Source organism: Hibiscus syriacus, unplaced genomic scaffold (genome assembly GCF_006381635.1).
Source record: "Hibiscus syriacus cultivar Baekdansim isolate YM2019G1 unplaced genomic scaffold, ASM638163v2 tig00113725_pilon, whole genome shotgun sequence".
In the NCBI taxonomy this organism is placed as follows: domain Eukaryota; kingdom Viridiplantae; phylum Streptophyta; class Magnoliopsida; order Malvales; family Malvaceae; genus Hibiscus; species Hibiscus syriacus.
This window is the reverse complement of record NW_024063471.1, coordinates 13,744,693-13,762,587: the sequence shown is the minus strand read 5'-3', so window position 1 is coordinate 13,762,587 and position 17,895 is coordinate 13,744,693. Positions and strand designations below refer to the sequence as shown.

The 17,895-nt window shown below is 32.2% G+C and overlaps 1 long non-coding RNA gene and 1 pseudogene across 1 annotated transcript; one reads left to right on the top strand and one right to left on the bottom strand.

Moving 5' to 3' along the window:
* The window catches only part of LOC120187685, a 59,355-nt pseudogene extending 49,793 nt beyond the window's left edge, over window positions 1-9,562 (bottom strand).
* A 1,951-nt stretch (window positions 9,563-11,513) lies between these two features.
* LOC120187604 lies at window positions 11,514-12,492 on the top strand. The gene is made up of 2 exons (XR_005522317.1): window positions 11,514-11,830; window positions 12,164-12,492. It is a non-coding gene; the product is annotated as an uncharacterized LOC120187604 (long non-coding RNA).
* The last annotated feature ends 5,403 nt before the right edge of the window (window positions 12,493-17,895 follow it).

The following is a 17,895-nucleotide window of genomic DNA, read 5'->3' as shown; positions in this document are numbered from 1 at the left end:
ACCAAATTTTTATCAGACTTTAACACTTTCTAGTTTTTAACACAATTTCTATATCAAGAATCTGATTTCAATAAAACCACACTTTCAAGAGTAAACTATCCATTTATGGAATAAAATTTGTTTGGGAAATTTACCACTTAGGTCCCTGAAGTTTTCCCATTTTTATATTGACTACTAAACTTTTAAAATGTACATTTTGGTCACTAACAAAAATTTCAGGGTATTACATTGTTTGTTTTTCAAAGTAAGCTCTTTTTTGTCTCCATATTCGGCCCCTAATACTTCAAGCATCAAGGTTTATTCGCAATACATTCTTAATGTGAATCTTGTTATCCCAATATGATTTGGGTCTTTTATCATTCCCCAATGTGGATACTTATGAAGTTCTTGAACATCGTTGTCAAAACTTCTTATTTTTAAACTTGCTTAAACAAGTGATTAATACATCTAATATAGGAATGCCCTCAACATTTGTTATGACTTAAGATGCCATGAGATCTCAAAATAATATATACATATTCTTATTAAGGTAGTCATCTGCTTCTTGGTCGGTTATTGATGATTTCAAAAATAAGTGTCAAAAGTTTTATTCTTGAGTCTTTTTGATCTTTTAGACTTCATTGTTCCCAGGATTGGAGAATGTCTGCCTTGCCCTTTCATTTTTATTTTAGGCAGCATAAGTCTTACGAGCATCAAGGATCTCTATCATTCTTGAGAAATCATCTTGTTTATTTTCCCCATATGAAAACATCTTGAAAAAAATATCTTTGATGGGGATCTAATAGTTGTCCTCGTGAATTCAGCTTATACACTCTTTTACAAATGAGCATGAGTGTCAAGGTTTTTGGGCTACTTTGGATTCCATGTGCTTTAAAAGATTAACTCAAAATAATACCAATAAATCTTTTATTTTCTTTTGAACTATGTTAATATGCTTATAAGATGCTTGTAAATGAACAAAATTGGGGTTCGAAATAAGAAAATTGAAATTTTATAAAGTTATGACAATCATGGAAAGGATAAAAATCAAGAAAAAAACTGGATGCCTCAAGCATCACTAGTATGAATGTTCCTGAACCAATCGACTATATATAATTTGGAGCACTGAGGTAAGATTTTGTTTAGAAGATCTCAAATGTTTCCAAAGTGTCTATAAATGTGAAACTCCTTTCAAAATATCAGGCTCTTCTAAATCAATCAACTCAAAACAGCCCCAAAGCGTAGATGTGAGCTTATGTCTAAAGGACTTCAAAAATCGCCAAAATATTTGTAGATGCAAAATTGATCCAAAGTATCATAATCTTGAGAGGGGTTTACTTATCAGATGCCTAATATCAAAATGCATTTGAGCTGTCCTTTCAGGTTTTCAACTCAAATCCTTCATTTGGTTTCAAGACGACCTTTCTTGGATTCTCGTCTTGAACCCTCATTTCAATTTTCTTTTTTTTTTCTCCTTTTCTTTTTTATTTTTTCTTCTCTTTTCAATCTTTTTTCTCTTTTCTCTTTATGTTTCCTTTTTCTTTGTTTTCTCTTATTTTTCTCTTTTTTCTTTTTCTTTTTCTTCTTTTTTTCTTTCTATTTTTTCTATTCTTCAAGTGTAATTCTTCTCAACCAGAATCTGAATTTATTGGATTACTTAATTCAACAACACTCATCTGAAAATGATCTCATTGACAACATTTGGTTGTTTCTCCATTAGGCATCTATTTCCCAAGGAAATCTTTATGAATTAACAAGATATTTTCAATCATTAGATCATCCTCTCAGACTTCTATTGAAGAACTTTCTTATCATAAGCTTGTATCATCTGCTTATGACACATATGTCCATGGTAGATAGCGTTTAACCTCTTCAATGTAGTTTAGCTAATTATAATGAGCTTGAGCACGTCCAGCTTTGTCTTGTCTTTACTTCATCCTCATAGTTGTAAGATTACTGACGAGGAACTTCCACATCCTTTTAGTACTTAAATTTTCTTTTCGTGACTGCTCTTATCTCTAAAGCGGAAGCCTCAAATACTACCATATTGTTAATCCAAAAGAACTTTGGTTTGCTTGTGCAAGGATAATAGACATTTTCTGAAGAAATTACCATTATCCCAAATTCTCATCCCAAAGCGTTGGATACCACATTAAAACATCTAGGATTCGTCACATGCTTTAATTTCTTCTTCAATAAAGATGTACAATAAATCCTCATCTAAAAAAATTAAAAACCCAGGGACTCATAATCATCTGATGTCCATCTTGCTAGAGAATCTATTATGGCATTCCTTTTTATCGTCTTTTGGCTCATATACACAATGGCATATTCTGATAACACTTGCTATCGAGCCATTCTTCTAGTTAATGTTGGTGACCATGTTAAGCACTTTAGAGGATCAAGTTTGGATATCAATCGAGCAGTATAATATAACATGTATTGTCTGAGCCTTTAGGTATCCCATACCAAAGCACATCATGCCTCCTAGATTGGTAGGTATTAGATCTTTCAATCAATAAACTTTTTGCTCAAATAATAGATAGCTATTTTATTCTTTCCAAACTCATTATGCAACTTCCACATATCTCAATGAATTTTCAAAGACTGTCAGATAGGGGATTAATGATCTATCAAAAACTTGTGCACTATTACTTATGTATTCAATGTTGGCATGTTTAGATAAGATCAATAAAAGATGCCTTTGGAATCTTGAAGCAACTCTATCACCTTTTGTCTCATTTCATGTCACAAAGTAGTGCCAATATATGTCTCTCTTCTTTCTTCATTCATTCAGAATCTCGATTTCTTCATGGTGAAATAAGATTTGTTCATCATCCTTTTTCACTAGCCTCAATAGTTTGTTACAAACATCACATTCTACCTCATTTTTTCACTCATAGATTTATACTAAACATAGGTTGCTCAAAATTTATCTCATGATTAAAGTTCAGAAACATTCATGTTATTAATGATTAGGGCACTTGCAAAGAAAATTTGGAATGAATATATACATTTGGAAGAGTAATAGATATTTGTATGGAATGAATAAAATAATAAAAAAATGTCAAAAATCAAATAAATTAATGATAAAGAATATGAAAATGTATAAAATGATTGCCACTTGAGAAATGAAGGAAAACATTTTCAATTGCAGAAAAACTAGAATTAACATAGGAACCCTTCACAAAAGATTCATTAATGATCGTGGGCAAAAGAATAAGGGTTAAGTTTGAGTATTACTCTAAATTTCATCTAAAAACTACAAGGAGGTCCTCTGTAGTCCACTTGTTCAGTTCCTCTTCAGGGAAACATGGTCATATTTCAGTGCGTATTTTCCAACCTCAACATCTTCAGGAATTATGGTGATGAGCAGCTATTGATCCTTCAACTTTTCTTTTGCATCAGTTACTACCACCAAATGTGGTTTAACATTAACTTTTCCAAACTGGAAATTGTTCTTCATATGCCCTAAAAGACATACCTATTTCTCTTGTTCTTGCTTGTTTAGCTCTTTCCTCCCTGGTTGGAAATTGAGCTCAAATTTTGATCCAAAATGATTTTCTTTGAAGATGATAGCCTTGGTTAGGTTTTGAGCAATAGTTGTTACAGTGATTGGTGGAGCATTTGGCAGGCTCTTTGAAATGTCTAATGCTCCACTTGTCATCAAAAAATTTGATATAGGCGTCTGAGATGCTTTGAGGCTTACTTCTGACCAATTCGTTCCCAATCCAATGGGCCAATCTCGAATTACATCCACTTAAACCTTCTTCCTTGGATTTCCCTTTTCTTTCTCATGCACATGTAGTCTTCACAGGACTTGATTCAATAATTTCTGTTGAGAAAGAAATTTTTAGGCATTGAATTTTGGCCTTTTGATGTTCTTCCTTGTATCTCTTAATTTCTCGCTCGAGAGGATCTTGAAATTTTCCTTCAAGATTACTAGAAACCTTAGCTAAATGTTTTAGGGTTTCAATATGATTTATCCCATAAATCTCTTTATAGGACCATTTCTCATTCGAAGGCCATTGTGGAAGAGTCTGTTAGTTCTTGGCTTTCTTGATTGGTATTTAGGCTTCCTCTATGCCTCTTTTCTTCTAATGATACCTATCCCTCGTTATCAATTCAACGGAGCTTTCTAAGACCACATCTGATTTTTAGACCTGGCTTGCAATACCCTGCCTCCTAATAGGTTCTTGATCATCAGTTGATGTCATTTCGACCCCACCATTATCATTCAAAATCTCATTCACATCCTTTACAACGGGATCCTCTAGTGGTTTTCCCCATGAATCAAAATATTCATCATATGCATCAATTTAGATATATGTTCTCTTGACTCGTCTTGGAATTTCCTTGCTTGATCAATCATTTCTTGTTGACTTTTGATAAGTTTCTCTTGGAGTTTCTCGATTTTACCAACACGTGCTAAAATCTCATTCATGACTCTTATCCCTCTATTGGAAGACCATGTTGGCTCCAATTTGCTTTTTAGAATTTATGACATGGAATACTTTACGAATTACTCCTACATTTTCATGATTGAATACACGTAGAAAATATTTGAAACAAACAAAATGTGAATGCGTAATGTAAAAAAAAAATAAAAAAAAATACAAGATGTAAAGGTGCAAATGCAAAATGCAAATGCAAATGCCACGAAGGTGTTGATTCCAAAGTAATTGTCATAATACAACTTTCAAAGAACACACAATGTCTCAATACACCGAGGCAAACAGAAACTACAAATCTTATCACACTGCTTGACTTATATTTTGATTGAATATGCAAGGAAACAATCTTCTTTTATCCTTGGCTTGATGAAAACTTTTCATCCTTCTACTTCTTTTTCCAGCAATGCATTTTTTAGTGACCATATGCAATTAATATCGTCCACTGTCTTGTGTCAGTTTTCATTGTTGCTTGATGACTTCGAATATAGTACTTCTTTTCAGCTAGTTGTATTAACGACTTGATCAATTGCATTGTTTGAACTTCATGTATTCTAGCTTGATGTACCTCTTCAGCTGCTTCCTGGAGCATCATTATGGACCATTGATGTGTTTTTACAGTTCTATTATACCCCTTCGAGTGACATTATCATATTGAAAGCCTTCTAATGCAACTATTAACTTGGGAATCAATAAAATTCAAACATTAGTATACAAGGATATAAAATAAAATAAAAAAATTGAAAAACCAAAAGAATCGTGAATTAAATAAAACTGAATTCTCAATTTCCAACTATATAGACAATATATAATCAATTTAGGGATTGATCCACTAATTCCCCAGTGAGTTCGCCAAGTTGTCGTAACCATCCCTAGCATACACTTGGAATGAGTCTCGATTTATTTCTGAAAAAAATCTATTTTTGTAAAAGAAATGTTTTGGAGTCGCCATCGACCTTTTGGGTTAGGTAGGTCGAATACCTAAAATTTTTCTTTTAAAAGAGTTTTAAAGAAAACATCATTTTAAAAGATAAACAAGTCTACGTGTAACTAGAAAATCATTTATTGAATAAACTAAAAAAAAGGTTCAGGGTCGATTACGCGTGGGGAAGGATAAGCACCCCTACAACGCCCAAAATTGGTACCCCATCAATTAAAAATTGTCTCCAATGGTGGAAATCTAAGAATTCAAATAAAAATTTAAGTTACGATCCTATTATTCCAAATTCAACCATACAATTTTTATCTAACAAAAAATTCTAAAGAGAAATAGAAAATATTCCAATATTTCCAATCGAAGAGAAAATAATCCCTAAAATACTTTAGGACGAATATTTCTCTTTCCATCTAAAATAAAAAGAATATAATAATTTCTCCCAAGAATTCGAGATTAAAATAATTTGATTCGACCAAAATAAAACATTTAAGCCAATTTGAACAAATTTAATTAATCATGCTAGATAATAAAAGTTTAAACTAGAATGGTAGAAATATAAACACAATAAAAAGCAAAGACCCAAAAATAAGTATCACACAAATATAAGTGCATATAAGTGCTCAAATAAAATAAAATCATAAATAACATAAGGACCAAATTGCAAGTAACAAAATAAGGCACTCAATATGATAAAAATATGAAACATGATATATATATATATCATGGGACTGAAATAAAATAAACAGGAACTAAAGTGAAATAATTGAAGGATTGAAATTAAATTGTTGAAAAATAGGGGACAGAAATAAAATATCAAAAAATTAAAGCAAACAAAATGTAAGGACTAAAATTAAATAAAGAAAAAATAAAGGCATAAATTTAAAGGTGCATAAAATTAAATAAAAGAGCAATAAAAATAAAATGTTAGTGTTAATTTTAAATTTTTAACCCGGAGCGTAAATAATGCGGTCGTACCCTGGGGCAAGTCGTCGCATGGTTGTACTATGGTTCGAACATAAAATAAATAAATAAATAAATAAATAACAAGTTAGTGGTTAGTGGTTAGAGTTAACAGAGTTTGAACCATAATAATGTGGATCATACCCCAGATCGGGTCACCACAAGGTCGGTTCGAATAATAGCAATAAATTGTTAGCAGTTAGTGGTTAGTGATTAGTGGTTAGATGTTAATAGAGCCCAGACCGTAATAATGTGGATCATACCTCGGATTGGATTACCACAACGTCGGTTTGAATAATAACAATAAATAAAAAATAGTGAAATTGATGCACCATATTCGAAACAAATAAAATAAAAAGTAGTGACCAAAATATAACAAATAATAATAATAATAATAATAATAATAAAAGTGACCAAAATAAAATAAAAGCAAAACAAAATGCCAAAGTAGAAAAATGAATAAAAAAGACCAAGGCATTAGTGACCAAAATAGAAAAATGCGTCCAAACTAAAGGGACCAAGAGGGAATTAACCCTAAAGTAGGGCCCAAAACGATAAAACACGCCAGACTTCGGGGGACCCCAGCGTGATTAACCCAAAAAAGTCTAAATATATCCTAATATTAATCTAAACACCTAACCCTAAACCCGAAACAAAACATAACTTTCATCTTCATCGACTTTTCTTCCTCACGAGCGACGCCCAACCCCAAAGATCCAAGGGCCATTCTTTGCCAACCACCAAGCAACGGTGGCCTTCTCGATCCTACCGACCTTCCACTCAATCGAGGGGACCACACGACCTTATAAGGAACCTTGAAAGCTTATTATCCTCTCCAAATGTTTAACCCAAAACCCACGACCCACGATGAAGATGCCACTATTCACTCTCAATGCCGCTAGATATATCCTTAATTCGGCCTTAAAACCTCGCTGACCACCAACAACGGTGGTCGGGTTCCTATGACGACCACACCCAAAACACTTATTCCTCTTCTAAAATCCGAACCCAAAGGTCCCGAGAGCCAAACCGACCCCCTAAACCATCACCACCAATTATCGATCAACTTCCCAGACCCGATGGTGACCTCAACACTAGACGAACCCCGATGATTCGACTCCAGCAAGGTCCTATTCGACTAAGACAACAGTAGCTAACCCTCTTTATTATCTTTATTTCTACTACTTTTCTGCTTGAATTTAGAAATAAAAATATGGTTACCCGAAAAAAATGAAGAAGAAAACCTTCATTATATTGTTGTTATATTGGTATTGAAAATAAAAAATGGTAACCAATTGTTTACAATGCTCTCTTTACTTTCTAGAGAGAAACGAAAAATCGGTGGAGAAGGTTCAATTTTTACATTGTGATTGGGGTTTTTATACTTACCAAAAGTGAAAAAAAATACATATCCTAATTTATATTTTGTTTTGTCACTGTTAACGAGGTTGGCTTGGTGCTGGTGCAGTCGGTGTTTATAGGTGATAGGTCATGGAGCTTAGTGGATGGGATCTGCTGGGATTTGGATGCAGCAGGGTATGGATGTAATGATTAATTTTTTTTGGGGATAAAATTGGTGATTGCACACACCAAATTTTAAGGGATAATTTTTTATTTAATTTAATTTTGAGGACTAAAATGATGTTTAATTAAATTTTAAAACAAATTTATAAATTAAGGATAATTAAAGGACTTGATATATAATTTCACCATTTTGATAAAAAGGATAAAATCACTCCTCATTTCGAAACCAATAACAACCACCCTCAAGTATTTAATGCGAAAACTTCGTTATTGATCTTAGTAAACAAACATTTATGAACCTAATTATACTAGGTGTATTAATTAAGGCTTCCCTCTATCTTAAAGTGTCAAATTATGTAATTTAAAGAAGGGTAAAGTATATAAATAGTTTCCAAATTTTTAGGGTGCTTGCATTTTGTTCACCTAACTTTTGAAACTTGCAATATAGACATTAAACTTTTAGTTCATTTTCAATAAGGTCCTTACCGTTACCTCCCGTTAGTTTTTGCTGACGTGGCAGTTAACATTCTTTTTTTTTTTTGCTAACGTGACAGTAAACCCTTCTTTTTTTTCAATTCTCATTGACCCATTCTTCTTTTTCTTTTTCTTCTTATTCTTATCTTATAATCCAATTCATTCTATCTCTCTCTCAATAACCAACTTAAGCATTGTCCATTCTTTCTTCTGTCAAGCTGTATTTACCTGTTCACTTTTGCTTTTACCCGACAATGACAAGTGCACCAAGCTTGGAAATGCACACAGTTCCTCAGGTACTTCCTAGTAGAGCATATAATTAGGAAAGTTAAGCAGCTCAATTTTCTCCAAGTAGGAAAAGGAGATCGACAATGGGTCGTTAACAGGTTGATTTCAACGTTGAATACTCTAAGTTCTTTCAAAAACCCTAGTTCGTAAGGGAGACAACCTAATAACTTGTTGTTCATTAGTAAAACCTCGACTAATATCGAGTTAAGGTCGTGTATGCTTTGCGAGATCGGGTCGATTAACAGATTGTTCGCAAAGGTGAGGTAGAGAACCGACATCGAACTGGAGTTCTCCAGTAGTTTGGCAGTGAAATCGTTGTTGTTGATGAAGAGGACTTCGAGTGCTTGGTTGAAAATCTCCGACGAAACTTCCCTGACGAAGGAATTAAAACGGATGTCCAATAACAAAAAGTCTTTTACTCCGACAACTATCGTCGGGAATGTTCCAGAGAAGCCGTTGTTTCTTATGTCCAACTCGTAAAAATATCTAAGCTTTGACACATCCAATATGGAACTAAAGAACTTGTTTGAATTTGCATGGAAGATAGCCAGGTTGAGGAGGTTATCGACAAAACCTTCTAATGTTGGGGCGGTAATAAAAACCCGTTGAAGTCAATATCGATGATGGCAACGACAGATTCATTATCGGATGAGTTATCACATTAAAAGCTCATGTAGCTACATATATCTGACCCGATCCAATTCCCTGTCCTATTAAGCGGATCTTCGATGATCGCTCTCTTGAATGCTTAGATTAAATGGTAAACAATGAAAAGTCTCTGGTCTTTAAACATCAATCGTTGCATCGAGACACCCAGTGGCAGTGCTGGTGAGCCTACCGGGATGATATCGGTACCATTGTGGCATAGTACGGAGAGGATAAATGGAAGGAAAAGAAAGGAAATGGAAATGTAAGTGAAACCTTCATTGAATAAGCTTAAAATCTCCATGGATTAATCAAGTGAAGGGAAAAATGTTGGAGATATATAATAGTGTTATTGTGGTTGTAAAGTATTATTTTCGAAACGAATATGCTTAACTTGGTTTTAGAGAGAGAAAGAATGAGTTGGATTAGGAGAGAAGAAGAAGAAGAAGGGATAAATACCACGTCAGCAAAAACTAACTGGAGATAACGACAAGGATCTTATTCTTATTCTTCTTCGACGGAGGGTTAATTGCCACTTTAGCAAAAAAAAGGTTAACAGAGGGTTAACTGCCACGACATCAAAAACTAATGGGAAATAACGACAAGGACCTTAATTAAAATGAACAAAACGTTCGATGACCTTATTGCAAGTTTCAAAAGTTAGGTGACCAAAATACAAGTGCCCTAAAAATTGGGGGATTATTTATATACTTTACCCTTTAAAGAATCTAAAGGATTAAACCTAAAAATGTAGGAACTAATATTAATGCTAATCAATTTTAACTAATTATTAAATCAAATAATCTAAATAGACCCTCGAGCATTTAATGCGACAACCAAATCGAATTATTTCTTAAATTAAAGGACTAAAGTAAAATTAAGATAAAGTTAAGGCTCTAAGTATTAACTATAATTAATTATGTTAACTAAATAATTAATTTGAACCCTCAAGCATTAATAAAAGGACTAAATCGAATTACTCATCTAATTAAGAAATTTAAGGACTAAAGTGTGATAAATCTAAATCTAAATCTAAGTGCTAAAATTTAAAATCTAATTCACTAATTATGGATTAAATAAAAAAGAAATGAAACTAAAGAATTTACCCTAAAATTTTACTAATTAAAGGAAAGATTAATCTTAAGAGAAAAATATATTAAAAGTAATTAAAAATTAATATATATTAAAGAAAAGTCAACAATCATGCATTTAAAGCTAAATAAGCTATAATTAGTAATACAAATTAAAAGTAAAAATTGCAAATTAAAAATTTAATAAACTTATTAGTATTAGGCTTAATTAATGATACAACTAATTTAGGGATTAAAACATAACAAAAATAAAAGCTTAAGGGGCTAAATTATAATAAAACATAAGTGGTGGAAACAGGGACCATATTTAAATAAATATAAACAAAGCAGAAAAATCATAACAAATTCAAAACAGAGCTAATGATCAAAATGTAAAAACACGTCACAATTGGAAGAACTAAATAGACATTACACCTAAATTTCTAAGTAGATTAAAGAACAAACAATAAAATGGAAAATCATACAATTAGGACAAAAATATTTGAAATAAAAATAAAAAGTACAAAATTAGGGACTATAGTGTAAATAAGCTATAATTAGTAATACAAATTAAAAATTAAAAATTGCAAATTAAAAATTTAATAAACTAATTAGTATTAGGCTTAATTAATGATACAACTAATTTAGGGATTAAAACATAAAAAAAATAAAAGCTTAAGGGGCTAAATTATAATAAAACATAAGTGGTGGAAACAGGGACCATATTTAAATAAATATAAACAAAGCAGAAAAATCATAACAAATTCAAAACAAAGCTAATGATCAAAATGTAAAACCACGTCACAATTGGAAGAATTAAATAGACATTACACCTAAATTTCTAAGTAGATTAAAGAACAAACAATAAAATGGAAAATCATACAATTAGGACAAAAATATTTGAAATAAAAATAAAAAGTAGAAAATTAGGGACTATAGTGTAAAAACATAGCAAATGTACAGGGTTATGAGTTAGAATAAACCAAAAATTAACACTAAATATAAATATAGAAAATAGCACGATGAGGACATTAATTCGAAAATAATAAAATAAAAATACAAAATTAGTGACTTAAGTGTAAAAAGAAGAAAAAGTTAGAGTGACATATGCGTTATTAACTCATAAAGCTCTAACATATAAATCACATGTTTTTTTTTTGACTTATTCAGTAACCTAGACCTAAAACAACACCTCTCTTAACTCTCCCTTACAACGCAACCGCCTCCTTCACCCCAAAAGTCTTTCGTTGGCCACCACTCTTCAAAAACCCACAAGACGTTGCACCCGCCGTGGATCGACGCTGCACCTCTCGCCTTCACCATCTTCGTCAATGGCTGGACGAATCGAGACTAACCAAACAACATCAAACGTCTTTTCTTCGTGTAACCTAAACAACCTACTAACCTTCTAAAACACTCGGTCGATTGACTCTTGGTCCCATATAGCGCCGACGACTCGATCCCGACAACATACACTCCAGCGAGACCACCCATAAAATCAGGTAACAAAAATGACTCCCTCACTTTTATATATTTTAGTTTTCGAATGTAACAAAGGACTCACTCCTACATGCACACACAGTGCACTTAAATAGAGAAAATGTGAATACCCGAAAAAAACAATTGCTTTCGTATTGCTTCTATTGAATAGGACAAAAACCCCTTTACATTCCCTACGTCAATCAAATCTAGGGAGGAAGATCATCCTTGTTGCATTTTTTTATTTTGGGTTTTTATAGAAACCCATTTTATAGAGGTTAAAAGATAAAATCACAAAGAATTCTTATTTCTTTTTTCTGTTTTTCTGTTTTCCTTGCATGGTGACGACTTATGAGTGGGATTTGCTTGGGAGCGTACGGTTGTTGAGCTTTGAGGATCATGTCCACTGTTGAAGCTTCTCGAATGTGGAGGATGTGCAGCTGACATGGAAGGTTCGAGTAGCAGTTGTCCATTAGGTCTAGGATTTCTCTAGAAAGGGTGATGTAGGTTTCGGGTAATTTTAATATGGTAATGGGTTAATGGGTCATGACTTGTAATGTAATGTTTAATTTGATTGGGTTTAGCTTTTGTCAAGAATGAAATGAATTTGTAATTGGACTTTAATGGTCATTTGGACATTTAATTTGGTCATTGGGTCAATAGATTTTATAGTTGGTTATTGAGTTCAATTGGTAATGGGTTATTTGTTTGGGTATTTCCATTTCTTTTGGTTGCACAACTTGCATATTTTATCCGAATTCACAAATCATTCCACAAGATTCAAATTGAGAAAATAACTTGAAACCCTTAACCCAACCCAATGAGAGCTCCCACCATCTATTCCTATGTTTGTAAACGCACAAGATTGGGGTATGTTCATGTTTGTTCGTTTAATTTTAACCGAACAAATGAATGAACACAAAAATAAACGAACAAAAATTTCTTGTTCGTATTTGTTCGTTAAGGAATGTAGCTTGTTCGTGTTCGTTCATTTAAATGATAAACGAACACAAATGAACGAACATAAACGAACACAATAAACGAACATAGACGAACACAAATAAACGAATATAAACGAACATAAATGAAATTATTATTTTTTATTTCTTAACAATTTTAGGATTATATTATATTTTATTGTTTTGAGCTTTTTTTTATTTGTATTTAAAATTAATTGAATTTTAAAATATTTACGGATATCATATTAAAATTTATTGGCTTTAATATTTTAAATGAGTCTAGAAAGATTGTAATAAACATAAATGAATGCACATAAATAAACATAAACGAACGGACATAAATGAACGAACATAAACAAACATATTATATAACGTTCACGAACGTAAATGAACGAACGATTCCTCTGTTCATGTTCGTTCATTTAATTAAACGAACACAAAATATTATTCATGTTCGTTCATTTAATAAATAAATGAACATAAATAAATTTCCCGTCAAACGGTTCACGAACGATTCGTTGAATGTTCGGTTCCTACCCATTCCTTCCTCGTGCTATTAAGACCCATTCAATACGGATCATTCCAGTGTAAGTTAAACTAATTTGAAACCCTGGCACGAACAACTTCAGATTGATCTTTACTGCTTCCAATTCGGTTTGCATTATCCGGACGGAATTTGGGCACAAGAACTAGATTCAATGCTTCTCATCCAGCATATAAGCACGATTTGCGTAGATCAGCAGATTTGCGTATTTTCAGAGTTAGTCGTAGGTTTTCATAAATTATTTTAATAAAGTTTGTAATTTATCATATTAGGATAATGATATAATTTCTCTCGATTTATAGGATCTAGTACTGCTGCTAATCGTGATAGGCAGACCCAACAATAGGCTACCTTGTCATAGGGGTGAGCATTCGATCAAATCGAGTAAAAAAAATATTTGATTTATTAGAGTTGAATAGTCGTATTTTTCAACTCAAACTTAAATTGAAACTTTTTAAAGTCGAGTTGAGTTTAAGAAATTTGAGTTGTCTTATTCGACTCAACTTATTTGAGTTTATGTGCTAATTTTATTATAGTTATTTATAGTATTATGGTAAGGATTGGTTTCAATTTTTTTGACTTTCTCTAACCATATAAGATATATATATATTTCAAATTCACATTATAATGTTATTTAATATATTAAATAAAATATAAAAATTATAAAATATATTCACAATATTATATTTTTCTTTATTTTGAGAGTAAATTATTGATGAGAGTATACAAGAATCAAGAAATTGATGGGAAGAAAGAATTTAAAAACAATAGCAGTCAAAAGACCAAATTGAGTAAAAATTCAATGTTAAGGTCTAAATAAAAAAGAGAGTTATTTTTAGTCAACAAAATAAGAATTGAAGTTACATAGGTATTCTATAGTGGTATATGAGCATGTGGTTCAAATTTGGTTAAAAAGTGGACTTAAAATAAATGATGAATTGGAGAAATAAGGAAATTATAAAAAATTCAGAGACTAAATTGAAATATAGAAAATTTATTATCAAAAAGAGGAATTGAAAATACATCTGTATTCTAGGATGACTTATGAGCATGTGGTTCAAATTTGGTTAAAAATAGACTTAAAATGGAGGAATTGAAGGAATAATGAAAGTAGAGACTAAGGGGATGTTCGTTTACTTCAGAATGATTAAGCGTTGAATGATTCAAATGTTGAATGGTTCAGAGGCTCTGAATGGTTTGGCTCTGAATGTGACATGATGTTTGATAACTGACTCTGAATGATTCAAAATGTACTTCTGTGCTGAATCATTCAGTACTGTTTTGCTGAATCAGTCAGCACTGAATCATTCAGAGGTGTGAAACAAACGCGCTGAATGCTTAACGGTTTAGCATTTAGCGCTAAATGGTTCCATTAAAAGGCAAACAAACAGCCCCTAAATCATAAAACTGTTAAAATACATAGTAAAATATTTATTTTTCGAGTAACTTGAAATTTTCAAATTTCACTTAAATCGATCTCAAAATCAGAATTGATAGTTCAAGTTGAATCGAATAACTAGAAATTGAAAGAAAATTTCAAGTCGAGTCGAGTTACCTTGTCAGACCGATACATGTGTGTTCTTGATGGTGTTAAATTACCATTTTGATTTATTTATCTGAACCGTTCTAGAATTTTTATGATACAAAATATTTTGATGGCATGATATCTTATTTATTATATGTCTTTGGTTTGATATCTGAATTACATTATATTTTTAGCATGATCTCTAGTACCATATTTTATAAATATGATTTCAAACCATGGAATATTTTTCATGTTTGAAATAATTAAACTATTGATTTCACGTAAATGCATGCATAATTATTTTTGTTATGGGGTATTGCTATAGGTTCCTCTACTTTGTACACAAGATAAGTCCTTACCAAGTGTACATATGTGGGTGTATGGTTCAAAGGAACCTACACATTCTGGTGTTCAGGTGTGGTAATGGTTATGTTTTCTTTAAAGCATATTTTCTAAATAAATTTTACCAAAGTGTTTGATATTGGTATATTTTTATACACCTTAAGGAGCTACTAGGCTTTGTGTTGAGTTAATCGATCGTCGGAATCGACCAAGAGGGGGGTGAATTGGCAATTAAAATTTTGGTGGAAGCTTTTGCAGAAAATTGAAAGTAATTGCACAGTGATTTAGAGTGGTTGACTTTCTCAATCAAGGTCTACGTCCATTACCTTAGGTATCCACACTAAGGATTTTCCAACAAATTCACTAATTTGTTCTTTCTTTTGAGGCCAAAGAGATAACCTTACTACTCCGTCAAGAATATACCCCAATTCTTGAGAACACTCTTTCTCAAAGAGAAGATTACAAATTTGCAAACTTACAAGGAAATCCTCACAAGGTAGATTGTTTGCACAATTCTAGAACAAAGAAAAGAACATTAAAAAATGAATACAATTGAGTACAAGTAGTGTTCTTGAAAGCAAAATGAATATTGAATGAAAAATACGCTTGAAATGCTCAAACTTGAGGTTTGATGCTTTCTCTTTGATTCTCTCTTGATTCTCTCTTGATTCTTGTTGATTGTTGTTTCTTGTTATTGATCAATGGCTTCTAAGCTTGTTTAAATACACCTTCAAATGATTCTGAATATTGGGGATGCTTAGTGGAGTCAATAGAGCCGTTTAAGTGTGAAAACAATTAATTAAAGCATTTGGGAGCGTCAGTGCATTGATGCATTCCCATGGTGCATCGGTGCATAAGTGTAAAATTCAAATATTTTGACCATTGGACCCTTAGTGCATCGGTGCACTAAGAGTGCACCGATGCATCAAGTGTATTCGATGTTTCAAAATAGTCAGAGTGAATCGATGCATGGCTGGTGAATCGATGCATCAAATGCATTCGATGTTTTCATAAAATCCTCAGTGCATCGATGCATGAAATGCATTCGATGTTCAATTTAATTCATGGTGCAACGATGCATGGATTGGTGCATCGGTGCATCACTTTGATAAATTGATTTTAGGCTTGATTTTGGTTCAAAATACTTTATGAAAATTGTTTCAAAAATAGTTTAAGTATAAAACACAATTTTACACATTTAGCAAGCTTTGAATTTTAACTTGAAAGACTTTGAGTAATAATTTGATATTCGATTAATTAAATCGAATATACTTAGAAAATCATTTGTAAAATCTTAAAATTCATTTAAACTTAATTTGTTATATAGAAACACAAAAATGGTTTCAATAATCTCCCTATTTTTGATATAACAAAACATTTGTGTTATTTTAAGATTTTCTAAAATTTTGAAATTAATTTTGAAAAATTATTCCCCCTTACTACAACACTTCTCCCCTTTAACACTTTTATACTTCTCCCCCTTTTTGTTAAATCAAAAAGACATTAAAATTTTTTAAACAAGGTTTTGAAAAGCATAGCCAATTGATTTTAAATATATATATAACTTAAGCTGCTAAGATCACAATCAAAAGAGAGATTAGCCATTAGTTCCATAATCAATATTCAAAAACAAATGTGAAATGGCATGATTGGTCATATATATCTAATGATGCAAAAATAAGAAAATTCAACCAAACCAAATATATATATATTAAGTTCAAAATCCAATCATCCAAACCATAACAAATTCAAGCATTTAACAATCCAAAACAAACAATCCAAAAACATAAAAAACAATCCAAGTTTGAATTACTAAGAAAACATGGAGAAAAGGTCTAATCCATCAGAGGGTCGGGAGGAGGAGGATAATGAGCTCGAACTTCAAGAGTGAGTGCGTCCATACGTTCACGCATCTCCCGCTGAAAATCAGTAATATGAGACTCCATGGAGGTAAACCTCAGATCAAACGACTCCAAGAAGGATCGAAAATATGGTGGCATTTGATCTTCTTGCCGTGCCGGTTCCGGTGCATGCTCATCGCCTGGAACGTAATCGTCGATATCTTGCATATGTTGTTGAAACTTAAGATCATCGTCAGCAGCCGGTGCCGGAGGAGGAGGATGAGCACGAGAAGAGCTAGGAGCAGCTCGTGAAGAACTAGCTCCCAGAGTTTGCTTACCGGGTCAAAATACCCAAAGACTGGTTTCCTTGTCTTGTTTCCAATCCGCTTTGTTCAAAGAAGTAAGATTGATTTGATTTTGGAGTGGGATAGGATTGTTGAGAGAGACGTTTAGATTGAGTTTGATAAAGAGGTTACTCAGAAGACATCCATAAATCAATGTTTCAACATGTTTTGAAGGAACAATGTTTATGATATCCACTAGTTGACTAAAAATAATATGGGGCATATTTATTTTGATCTTATTTTTATTACAGTGCATCCACCATAAATCCCCAGCACGAAGAGTGGAGTACCTACCTCAGAATAGTCTAAACCACCAAGAGATCATCAAATGAAGAAAACGATCGTGATGAGAACGTAGAGTACTAACACTAGAATTTAGAACACATGGATATTCCACATTTTCATTCTCATTATATAACCCAAAACAGAAAGTTATAGTCTCGGGGTCAATATTAATATATTGGCCTAAAAGATAGGATTTAATGGCTATAGTCCCACATTGGGTTTCGTTTTGAATACTTACCACATTGGAA